Consider the following 13,968-nt stretch of genomic DNA (forward strand, 5'->3'; position numbering starts at 1 on the left):
TGCTGTATCTCCGGTTTTATTAGTGATAGACCTGCGAGAATCTGTAGCATTATAGTACTCTATTATCTTAACATATGTGCAAAAGTACAGCTTTCTATCTCAATTTTTGAAAAAGATATAGGGCATGAAATTTTCAGATTTTGTTCATTTTCTTTATATTTAAAATTGCTGTATCTCCGGTCTTATTAATGATAGACCTGCGATAATCTGTACAATTAAAGTACTCTTTTACCTTTACATTTGTGCAATACTACAGCTTTCTATCTCAATTTTTGAAAAAATATAGGGTAGGAAATTTTGAGATTTTGTTCATTTTCTTTATATTTAAAATTACTGTATTTCCTGTCTTATTAGTGATAGACCTGCGAGAATCTGTACAATTAAAATACTCTTTTACCTTAACATTTGAACAATACTACAGCTTTCTATCTCAATTTTTGAAAAAGATATAGGGCAGGAAATTTCGAGATTTTGTTCATTTTCTTTATAATTAAAATTGCTGTATCTCCGGTTTTATTAGTGATAGACCTGCGAGAATCTGTAGCATTATAGTACTCTATTATCTTAACATATATGCAAAAGTACAGCTTTCTATCTCAATTTTTGAAAAAGATATAGGGCAGGAAATTTTCAGATTTTGTTCATTTTCTTTATATTTAAAATTGCTGTATCTCCGGTCTTATTAATGATAGACCTGCGATAATCTGTACAATTAAAGTACTCTTTTACCTTTACATTTGTGCAATACTACAGCTTTCTATCTCAATTTTTGAAAAAATATAGGGTAGGAAATTTTGAGATTTTGTTCATTTTCTTTATATTTAATATTGCTGTATTTCCTGTCTTATTAGTGATAGACCTGCGAGAATCTGTACAATTAAAGTACTCTTATACCTTAACATTTGCGCAAAACTACAGCTTTCTATCTCAATTTTTGATAAAGATACAGGGCACGAAATTTTGAGATTTTGTTCATTTTCTTTATATTTAAAATTGCTGTATCTCCTGTCTCATTAATGATAGACCTGCGAGAATCTGTACAAATATAGTACTCTTTTACCTTAACAATTGTGCAAAAGTATAACTTTCTATCTCAATTTTTGAAAAAGATATAGGGCAGGAAATTTTGAGATTTTGTTCATTTTCTTTATATTTAAAATTGCTGTATCTCTTGTCTTATTAGTGATAGACCTGCGAGAATCTGTAGAATTATTGTAATCTTTTAGCTTAACATTTCTGCAAAACTACAGCTTTCTATCTCAATTTTTGAAAAAGATAAAGGGCAGGAAATTTTGAAATTTTGTTCATTTTCTTTATATTTAAAATTGCTGTATCTCCGGTCTTGTTAATGATAGACATACGATAATCTGTGCAATTAAAGTACTCTTTTACCTTAACATTTGTGCAAAACTACAGCTTTCTATCTCAATTATTGAATAAGATATAGGGCAGGAAATTTTGAGATTTTGTTCATTTTTTTTATATTTAATATTGCTGTATCTCCGGTCTTATTAGTGATAGACCTGCGAGAATCTGTAGAATTATTGTAGTCTTTTAGCTTAACATTTGTGCAAAACTACAGCTTTCTATCTCAATTTTTGAAAAAGATGAAGGGCAGGAAATTTTGAAATTTTGTTCATTTTCTTTATATTTAGAAATGCTGTATCTCCGGTCTTATTAGTGATAGACCTGCGAGGATCTGTAGAATTATTCTACTCTTTTACCTTAAAATTTGTGCAAAACTACAGCTTTCTATCTCAATTTTTGAAAAAGATATAGGGCAGGAAATTTTGAGATTTCAATCATTTTCTTTATATTTAATATTGCCGTATCTCCGGTCTCATTATTGATAGAACTGCGAGAATCTGTAGAATTATAGTACTCTTTTACCTTAACATTTGTGCAAAACTATAGCTTTCTATCTCAATTTTTGAAAAAGATGTAGGGCAGGAAATTTTGAGATTTTGTTCATTTTCTGTATATTTAGAATTGCTGTATCTCCGGCCTTATTAGTGATAGATTTGCGAGAATCTGTAGAATTATAGTACTCTTTTACCTTAACATTTGTGCAAAACTACAGCTTTCTATCTCAATTTTTGAAAAAGATATAGGGCAGGAAATTTTGAGATTTTGATCATTTTCTTTATAATTAAAATTGCTGTATCTCCGGTCTTATTAATGATAGAACTGCGATAATCTGTACAATTAAAATACTCTTTTACATTAACATTTGAACAATACTACAGCTTTCTATCTCAATTTTTGAAAAAGATATAGGGCAGGAAATTTCGAGATTTTGTTCATTTTCTTTATATTTAAAATTGCTGTATCTCCTGTCTTAATAGTGATAGACCTGCGAGAATCTGTAGCATTATAGTACTCTATTATCTTAACATATGTGCAAAAGTACAGCTTTCTATCTCAATTTTTGAAAAAGATATAGGGCAGGAAATTTTGAGATTTTGATCATTTTCTTTATAATTAAAATTGCTGTATCTCCGGTCTTATTAATGATAGAACTGCGATAATCTGTACAATTAAAATACTCTTTTACCTTAACATTTGAACAATACTACAGCTTTCTATCTCAATTTTTGAAAAAGATATAGGGCAGGAAATTTCGAGATTTTGTTCATTTTCTTTATATTTAAAATTGCTGTATCTCCGGTCTTGTTAATGATAGACATACGATAATCTGTGCAATTAAAGTACTCTTTTACCTTAACATTTGTGCAAAACTACAGCTTTCTATCTCAATTTTTGAAAAAGATATAGGGCAGGAAATTTTGAGATTTCAATCATTTTCTTTATATTTAATATTGCCGTATCTCCGGTCTCATTATTGATAGAACTGCGAGAATCTGTAGAATTATAGTACTCTTTTACCTTAACATTTGTGCAAAACTATAGCTTTCTATCTCAATTTTTGAAAAAGATGTAGGGCAGGAAATTTTTAGATTTTGTTCATTTTCTTTATATTTAGAATTGCTGTATCTCCGGCCTTATTAGTGATAGATTTGCGAGAATCTGTAGAATTATAGTACTCTTTTACCTTAACATTTGTGCAAAACTACAGCTTTCTATCTCAATTTTTGAAAAAGATATAGGGCAGGAAATTTTGAGATTTTGATCATTTTCCTTATAATTAAAATTGCTGTATCTCCGGTCTTATTAATGATAGAACTGCGATAATCTGTACAATTAAAATACTCTTTTACCTTAACATTTGAACAATACTACAGCTTTCTATCTCAATTTTTGAAAAAGATATAGGGCAGGAAATTTCGAGATTTTGTTCATTTTCTTTATAATTAAAATTGCTGTATCTCCGGTTTTATTAGTGATAGACCTGCGAGAATCTGTAGCATTATAGTACTCTATTATCTTAACATATGTGCAAAAGTACAGCTTTCTATCTCAATTTTTGAAAAAGATATAGGGCAGGAAATTTTCAGATTTTGTTCATTTTCTTTATATTTAAAATTGCTGTATCTCCGGTCTTATTAATGATAGACCTGCGATAATCTGTACAATTAAAGTACTCTTTTACCTTTACATTTGTGCAATACTACAGCTTTCTATCTCAATTTTTGAAAAAATATAGGGTAGGAAATTTTGAGATTTTGTTCATTTTCTTTATATTTAAAATTGCTGTATTTCCTGTCTTATTAGTGATAGACCTGCGAGAATCTGTACAATTAAAGTACTCTTATACCTTAACATTTGCGCAAAACTACAGCTTTCTATCTCAATTTTTGAAAAAGATATAGGGCAGGAAATTTTGAGATTTTGTTCATTTTCTTTATATTTAAAATTGCTGTATCTCCGGTCTTATTAGTGATAGATCGGCGAGAATCTGTAGAATTATAGTACTCTTTTACCTTAACATTTGTCCAAAACTACAGCTTTCTATCTCAATTTTTGAAAAAGATATCTTAAGAAAAACTTACAGTTTAAAATGTTAAGTATAAGGGTTGATTAAACGCCAAAAGGTACACAAATCAGCTAGTACCCAACATTTCATTCATTCTTAGTTGATGTAATTTAAGTAATTTTGCTGCATTAACTTTTCTTTCATATTTTTTAGAATTTATTAGATGTCACAGACCCTTACGCTGGCCATTTTCATCTACAAAATATTTGTTCAAGTAGCACTGTAGATTGAATGTAATAACTATTTATCTATAATAATCAAACTATTAATTACAGGTTAAAAAGAAAACGTTATAAAAAATTAAAAAAATTATGAGGCTAAAAAATTCAAAAACTTTTTTTACAAAATGCTTACATCAAAATTCTTATATATCAATGCTTTTGTTTATTTTATTTATTTCTTTTATTTTTAATAAAAGTCGTCTGTTTAAGTTCGTTCTTCGATTAAAGTAATTGTTATTTTATGTAGTAGTCAAACGTTTATAATATTAGATAATAATTATCTGGCTTTATCGCAAATAATATAGTTTTCTTCAATTACATTCTCAATGTAGCCGTTCTTCTTATACTGTTGTGTATACTGGTATGCAATATAAAATAAATGAGATATGCATACTTTTAGGACAGCTAATTATTCCAGTATTTTACTATAAGTAAAATTAGGGGGACTAAATTAAATTACAATTGAGAAATGAATAATTGTTGTTGAATAATCTACTCGTTATTAACTGGGTGTTATTTGTGCTCACGAATATTTCGGGAAGACGAATTTAAGACTCAAATATTCTTTTAAATCCGTGATTCAAATTTAAACAGTAGCCTATTCTAATTTTGTCTTTTTCTACTTTAACGTGCATGTGTATGTGACTACTCTGAATAAAGGGCATATTAAAGATAAATCCGAAGAATAATTTGGAATAGAGTTAAAATAAAGTACCTATTTAATAAGGAAGATATCATAATTATAACAAAAAAATATTATGAATGAACTGGCCAGCATAAGGATGTAGGGCTTCTCAATGAAGATTAAATGATGGAAGATGATCTATGAGAGGATTGCGGGATGTGAGGATAGCCGAGAGTAAAACTTTTTGTAACGGGGGGTGATTAGATCTTGACCAAAATAAAAAAACAATAAAAAACAGCCACGATGCTAGCCAACCTTCTACAGGGAGCGAAACATTAAGAAGAAGATTGTAAGAAACGAGAAGAATGAAGAGACAGGAAAAAGTAAGTAAAGTAATTGCTTATTTTTTCATGCAGGCTTTACGTCCTACTACCACCTAGGTGTCGTGGACGGAGACGACTAGCAAAACACACTTTACTATAAATTTCTCTTATTAACCCTTAAAGGTATAGATCGGGGAATATAGCCTAGCACCGCAATACATTTTAGCTTTGCGGGTCTAGCCTCTAACGCTCCGCCATCGTGGCGACTAGCAAACAAACTTTACTATAAATTTCTCATATTAACCATTAAAGGTATAGACTGGGAATGTAGCCTAGTACCGCAATACATCTCAGCATTGCGGGTCTAGCCTCTAACCGTTCGGCTATCGTGGCGCCTCAGAAAAAGTATATACAATATATACATTGAAATTTGGATTCATGAAAAAATAAAGTAATGGCTATCGTATTTCAAGAACAGCTTTACGTTCAACTACCAATTTAAGTATCGTGCAGAGAAACTTCTTAACTGTGTGGGCCTCATCTCTAAGTCGGTCCAATATATGACGAAGGCATAGTATTTCTGGAATCGTTGGCTATGGGAAACCTACGAAACAAATAAATGTTTGTTTAAAATAAAGAACTAGTCCAAAATCTGATGGAAATAGGCAAAAATAGGCTACGGGGGATGATCCTGTGGATTCGCCCATATTTTCGGCAATAGGGAAAGTTTTTTTTTTCTGTATTCGAATATTTGAAGACATATCCGGTTTGTTGCAGTAATTGGACGGGAAAAAGGGATGAAAATGGTAAAATAATTCTCGAGAGAACAGCACTGGGAGTTGGTCGCTTGCGTATATTTTATTTATTTAATATTCTGTAGGTGGCTGTACTGAGTGAGGAATGCCACTTCAGGGAGCTGTACGTTTATTCAGCCATTTTGAATGCTATTTCCTCTGTTTACTTTACGTTACCTCTATATAATACACTCGTATATATATATATATATATACTCTTCTGTATGTCACCTGAGTATAAGTAATTCCTGGGCTTTAAGATTTACGTCAACGCTACAGAACTGAAAACGAACGAATCTGGTGTGACCGCTCATATTTACTTCCTGGGCTCTGCGTCGCCCTTTTTATGGTGCGAGGGGGGGGGGGGGGTTAGTTGGCTGCTGGTACCGACACGCCCTGCGAAGAATGTGCACCATGATAGTGAACCCTACAGGCAGGAGCGGTGGCATGGACAAGTGGCTGTCTATCGTTAAGAAGACAATCCATGTAGAGGTCCAAGATCTCGCTTCGATGTGTGCGATTCTACCTTCTTTTTCTGATGCCATCTTGGATGCCTCATTCTCTGGATATCTTATGGGCATGAAAGCAGCTATCGTCTCACAATGGTCTGGTTTCTGGAGTTCTTTTCTTGTGAACTGGAACCATAAAATTACAACTCATTAATAAAGCAAAGAATGGAAGAGTCCATTGAAAAAAAAAAAAAAAATTAAATCAAACACATAGAATTTAGGGGTGAGTGTTGGTCTAGTGGTCAAGAGCGTGGCTTTGTAAGTGGGTGATCCCCAGATCGAATCCCGCGTATGACTACTTTTTATTTGTTAAAAAAAAATTGTTAATAGTAAAGTATGAGCTTCCACCCCCGTCCACGACACCTAATTAGTAGTTGGACGTTAAGCCCCACCTGAAAAAATAGGCAATCACTTTACTTTACTTAACACATAGAATTTATTGCAATTTTAAGGAATTCGCCCAAGAGAAGAGTTAATATTGAGTAATCAATTTCTATTCGAGTTAGAAAAATGGAAATTTTTTCCGAAACGGAAGGAAGTGTCTAAAACAAAAAACAAAATATTATCTTTTAATTTTGGAATAGGACTTTTCTTTTTTTTAAATTAAGTTTCCAGAAATAATATTGTTCTATTTTTATGAAATTAAAGCAGGATGTAGAAGGATAATCTTGGAATCTGGGTGTGTGTTTGTTTGAAGTTGGCTCGCTTTACAGGACAACTTTTAATGACAGTTTTCTGGTTATCATCTTTAGAACTGGAGTTCTAGAATTGCCGACGTTATTGTTACTCGCCATTTCTGATATAAAACTTCCATACAGGAGGAGATGATAATCCATGGACTTTACATGGTTAAAGGAAAGTTTTTGGGAATTAGTCTTTATTAAGCTTTGTGTCTCTACCTATACTTACTGCATTGTCTCATCTTTTGGAGCTTCCAAGTTTCCTCCTTTCTTTTAATGTTCAGTATTGTTATTGTTGGGGGGGGGGGGGCTTATAAAAGGAAAACTTGTATTACATTCTTATCCCGTAATACTCTTTCCGTAAGAGGAAGTCCTGCTAAGTTTCGAGTTTATTTTATTTACCACAACTTGGAAAGATACCAGAAATACCATACCACACTTCCTCATTGCCCTAATCCTTTCAGTACTGCCTAGCATTACCCTAGCATTACTAACAATCCTCCTCGCCGACAGAAGCGCCTGTGGTCCCAAGCTATTCTTCGAGACTGACTGGCAAAATGGATTTTTTTTAACCCAAAAATAGACGGTTTTGAATAAACATTAGTATAAAAATCTCGCTTTATACTCACTTGATTTTCACTTATTAAAAGAAAAAAGTAAAGAAAAGTAATGCCTATTTTTTCAGGCAATCTTTATATCCAACTACCAAATTAGGTGTCGTGGACGGAGGCGACTAGCAAACATACTTTACTATAAACTCATATTAACCATTTAAGGTAATAGACCGGGGAATATAGCCTAGCACCGCAATACATTTTAGCTTTGCGGGTCTAGCCTCTAACCGCTCCGCCATCGTGGCGACTAGCAAACAAACTTTACTATAAATTTCTCATATTAACCATTAAAGATATAGACTGGGAATATAGCCTAGAACCGCAATACATCTTAGCTTTGCGAGTCTAGCCTCTAACCGCTCGCTGCCGTGGCGCCAGCTAAAATTATTCATTTTAATCTGTTTCTTAATTTTTACGCATATAAAGCTCAAGTTATTTCATTATTCTAAATCCAATAACCTACCTAACCTTAAGCAGATAAACTTTTTTTGTACAGTTAAAACTTTATCTTCTAAATTATTGAATCCCATCCCGTAAATTTTAAATTTATTATTCTGTAATTTGAGTGAATACAAGATATGGTAAAACTTCATGCTGCTAAATGAGTGCTTTTCTTTTAAAATAACGTGGAAGAAATGTGGGCGGCTAAAGCAAAAATGTTGTTTAAGTTCGTATGAACAGGTAGAGTGAAATAGTATAGATCAGAGGTGGGCGAAAAGGCCCACCGGACGATGCAAAGCAGTGCGTCGATAATTAGCGTTAATTAAGTTAACGATTCTCTTGCTGAGATAATTTTCTGATAGAAGCGAACGACCTTCGACCAGTTCAGTATAGGGCAGGCACTTCCGCTATGTTCATTCACAAACCTACACAGAGTTCAACTAGATCTACTTTCTCTTACTTCCTCAATTTGATTAGGTTCCTTCAATATCGTCTCTGCTTACTAATTTCTTGCGCTGTGTCATCGCCATTATCTCCCGGTCGTTCCCTAATAGCCTAAAGTGTTACTTAGAGCCGATTGTTCTCCTCCTACATTACTTAATTATTTTCAAACGGTAACGCGCCAGTTTAACCACCACCCCCCAACACGAACTTAATGGAGAAAGCGCTCCCGCTATCCACCCTTACTTGCCAAGATGTCTAAAACGTCTTTGGCCACGCAGCCATCTGGAAGCATGACGATGGTTGTTCAGCAAGGAGTGGGCACTCCGTAACGCCTTAATGGCCTACAACTACTGCTGTCATTGGATGGCGGCGAGCTAGTCATTGTTTATGCGTGCTGGCCGTAAGCCAATGAACATACTTTATTTACACATCCGTTGTGTAAATAAAAAATGAAAATAAAAAAAAAAAATTGTCGGAAGGAAAGACTATTCAAACAATATCAAGTTAGCATTGACGTTGAAGACATTGGACACGTGTAATTGAGAGCTACACCATTTTTGCGCTAAGGAAACTATTCGCTTTGTTCTTTGACTTGACAAAGCATTATTAGCTATTAATAGTTTCAAGAGAATGAAGTTTAGACTACACCCACTCTAGGCTGTTTCCGCTAGACCGTTCTATATTACAATTAACTATTCGACCGAGTAACTGAAACTAAGAATAATCACTTTAAAAACTTTTAACTTTTCAAAAAATACTGGCCTTTTATTAAAAGCTAAGTTTTTCACCCTTTAAATTTTGCAACTTTTCCACTTTTTCTTTATATTTCTCTCTCTTTTTTTTTTTTTTAAAAAAAAACCTTCCATTTGGTAAAACAGATACTTACTTTTTTTTCTCTAGTTCTCAACGGAAGAAGTTTTCCCAAAAGGCGTTGTAAGATAATTTTTATTTATTTATAAAATGTGAACATCTAAAATGAAACGCTGTCATCACATTTATTTACAATAATTCTCACCCTTATAAGAAGCTATTTCGGCGGATTTACAGCAAAAGTATTTAATTTACTTTAACGGGTACCAAATTGTTCACTCCCTCCTCACAACTCAGATAACCATAAAATGTGGAAGTAAAGTAATCGCCTATTTTTTCAGGCAGGCTTTACTTCCAACTAAGAAATTAGATGCCGTGGACGGAGGCGCCTTGCAAACATACTTTACTGTAAATTTCTCATATTAACCATTAAAGGTACTGACCGGGGAATATAGCCTAGTACCGCAATACATCTTAGCTTTGCGGGTCTAGCCTCTAACCGCTCGGCTACCGTGGCGCCTAGCAAACATACTGTACTATAAATTTCTCATATTAACCATTAAAGGTATAGACTGGGAATATAGCCTAGTACCGCAATACATCTTAGCTTCGCGGGTCTAGCCTATAACCGCTCGGCTATCGTGGCGACTAGCAAACATACTTTACTATAAATTTCTTATATTAACCATTAAAGGTATAGACTGGGAATATAGCCTAGTACCGCAATACATCTTAGCTTTGCGGGTCTAGCCTCTAACCGCTCGGCTATCGTGGCGACTAGCAAACATACTTTACTATAAATTTCTCATATTAACAATTAAAGGTATAGACTGGGAACATAGCCTAGTACCGCAATACATCTTAGCTTTGCGGGTCTAGCCTCTAACCGCTCGGCTATCGTGGCGACTAGCAAACATACTTTACTATAAATTTCTCATATTAACCATTAAAGGTATAGACTGGGAACATAGCCTAGTACCGCAATATATCTTAGCTTTGCGGGTCTAGCATCTAACAGCTGCGGCTACCGTGGCGACTAGCAAACATACTTTACTATAAATTTCTCATATTAACCATTAAAGGTATAAGACTGAGAATATAGCCTAGTACATCTCAGCTATGCAGGTCTAGCCTCTAACCGACCAAAAGTTTTATATAATTGAGAAGAATATCCTGCGGTTTCCCCCATTTCTGAGACACACATATTCTTTTTACAGGACTCAAATTCAGAAAAATTGATTATATATTTTTTACTATTTTAAATATCTATCTGTTAAGCTATCCTGAGAAATAAGTGACTACTTAATTTATAAGCGTAACTTTCATGTTATAACAGAAACTTAGAAGGGATAAACAGTTCTTGGTTAATGGATATCTTTTAGTCGACGCAGCAATCAGATCTTTTTAAACTCAAGCAAGTTTCTATTGTATCTGAGAATAATACTACTATCATCACTGAACAGTGATTTATCGTTCAAAACGTGTTTCAGCAGGTTTTTATTTTTATGAATTCAGCCAAGCGAATACTGTTACTGTTTCTATAGGAGAAGTTTTAAAGTGATTAATGGACATATTGGGAAATGAAGTGAATGGAAGAAGAAAAGTTTGAAAAGTACCATGTTCTATAGAGTAAAGCCATGAGTTGGTATTAAATGGTGAAAATAGCACTTAATATTAATACAGTAAACAATAATTAGTATTAATTATTATTTTGTTGATGGCTTCCAGAGTTTTTTTTTTTTTAAAAAATGCACTCCCGGATTTCAGACAGTGTTCTCTCGTTAAAGACAACATTAATCTCTAACCGGATTGTAAGTTGTAAGGAGCTTTTAAGGAAGAAGCAAATCCAAGGACCATTAACTGGATTCGAACATGGGAATCCAGTTCCCTAACCACTGAGCTTCATTCCATGCCTTTCAATATTCATTAATTTTAAAATCTTTTGTATGTAAATATATCAAATTGATGCCTTCAAAATCTAGTATGGATTTTTAGCAGAAATACCCGATTTTGCGTAAACTAACTGCAACTTTTGGTACTCTAAAGAAATCTATGTTTAAACGTCTGTTTCTTTTTCTTTTGAACTAGTTTAAGCACATATACGTACACATACACATTTTATTTTTACGCTGATAAATTTCAAATATAAATCTTGCGTAAAAACTTAATGAAAATGATAGTGAAAATTAGAAGACATAATCGCAATACTTTTTCTATTAAAAGGAGCTAGAGAAAGTAAAAAAATAAAATATTTTTCAACAAGTATAGTGCAAGAGACGGGAACCTAAGTGAAAACCAAAACACCTCTGATGATGGGTCAAAATCAGAAACAAGGTCAGGTTTACAATAACAACGATGGATACAAAAAAAAAAAAAAAAATATTTTTCAGGGCCCTGAGAAAAGACGATTTAAATTTTTAAACAACCTGTACTTTAAAAAATAAATAAATAAATAAAAAAATAAAAAAAAAAGAAATAAAAAAAAGAAATCTCCAGTAACTCCAGTCTTTGATCCATCATCAGAGGTGTTTTGGTTTTCACTTAGGTTCCCGTCTCTTGGCTTTATTAGTTTATTATATTGGCATCTGGTCAAAATAAAATATAATGGAACGAATAATGTGTAAAAAAGGGCGCCACGATATCCGAGCGGTTAGAGGCTAGACCCGCAGAGCTAAGATGTATTGCGGTACTAGGCTATATTCCCAGTCTATACCTTTAATGGTTAATATGAGAAATTTATAGTAAAGTATGTTTGCTAGTTGCCTCCGTCCACGACACCTAATTTGGTAAAGTTGGAGGTAAAGTCTGCCTGAAAAAAAAAATAGGCAATAACTTTACTTTTTTTTAATGTAAATGTGAAGATGAATCGATTATTTAGATCCTTGTCATCCATTAAAAAATTTACGGTTATTCATTGGACTAAAAATATAAATATAAAAGAAACGGAAGGTTATGAATCAATTTAATTTGTTGTGGGGGGAAGAAACTCTTTTCTTATTCTTTTAGTGCTGATTGGTGAAAATTCGGAGAGGAAAAAGGAGGCTAAAGAAAGAAGAGAAATAAAAGAAAGTCGGGCTACTTGATATATACTTTGCAAAAGTTCTGGTGGGTGAGACCAAGGTCGTTCCAGTTTCAGAATGAAGTACGCCCTATCCAGGCTGATTCAAGGAAAGGCGGCGTCTCCCTTTCCATTCATTTCTGGGCTTCCAGCCAACCTTCCACTTTGTGGGTGGCAGGACACGGGATAGAGACAGAGAGAGAGACAGAGAAAGAGAGATTCGTTGATGCTTTCTCTAGGCTCTTACAGTGGATCATAGTGCTTGGCGCAACAGAAAATTTGAGTGTAGGAGCAGGTTATGACTGTTGTGTTTCCCCAACAGGGTCAATAACAGAGTCCCGTTCTCTAGAAGGGTGCCGGCAGACGATAAAAATAAATCCACAGTCGGCAAATGGGAAACATGAACGATCCTGGAATAGAGGAACAAACATCGCGCATCCTCTCACGCTCTCTTTCACACCCTCTCTCTCGCCCCCCGTTCTGAACAGAATCCAAAAAGTTTGGGGAAAATGTTTTTCACTACATAGATCGGGAAGTAGAGCCGGCTAGGCGACTGTGACGTCAAGACCTCGGCTTTCGTCACAGTTGTGCTGGCGCCAAACCCTGGCAGATCCGACCACGGCCAAGGACATGGAGCTTGAATAGAGAGAACACCCTGAGAGAATCCAGGGAGTTTATTCTTTCCTGCGGGAGGGTAGGACCATTCCAGATCGCACTAGGAAAACACACACACACAGATTTAGGCTAGTTTCCTTTCTCTTCATTATTTTTATTTCTCTTAATCGATCTTTTACATTCTACTATTCATAAGATTCATCTATTCTGAACTGGCAGCAACCCTCTCACGACTCCATCTAGCCCCAAGTTCTATCTTGTACATAGCAGGAAAGCCTTCCCCATCTTTCTTCTGCCTCATTAGCCTACCTCAGGAAGGTGTTCGTAGTAATCAGAAATAGAACGATAATTTAAAGTTTAGAGAACAAGTTTAGAGAAGTGCAAAACGTTTTTAGTCCTCGACCCGTCCAAGAATACTCCATCAAACTGTGAGGCACCACGGTAGCCGAGCGGTTAGAGGCTAGATCCGCAAAGCTAATATGTATTGCGGTACTAGGCTATATTCCCAGTCAATACCTTTGATGGTTAATATGAGGAATTTATAGTAAAGTATGTTTGCTAGTCGCCACGGTAGCCGAGCGGTTAGAGGCTAGACCCGCAAAGCTAATATGTATTGCGGTACTAGGCTATATTCCCAGTGCTATACCTTTAATGGTTAATATGAGAAATTTATAGTAAAGTATGTTTGCTAGTCGCCACGGTAGCCGAGCGGTTAGAGGCTAGACCCGCAAAGCTAAGATGTATTGCGGTACTAGGCTATATTCCCAGTCTATACCTTTAATGGTTAATATGAGAAACTTGCAGTAAAATGTGTTTGCTAGTCTCCTCCGTCCACGACACCTAATTTGGTAGTTGGAAGTAAAGTCTGTCTGAAAAAATAGGCAGTTACTTTACTTTACG

Source organism: Rhodnius prolixus, unplaced genomic scaffold (genome assembly GCF_049639745.1).
Source record: "Rhodnius prolixus isolate KJV_2025 unplaced genomic scaffold, Rpr scaffold_1, whole genome shotgun sequence".
Classification (NCBI taxonomy): Eukaryota; Metazoa; Arthropoda; class Insecta; order Hemiptera; family Reduviidae; genus Rhodnius; species Rhodnius prolixus.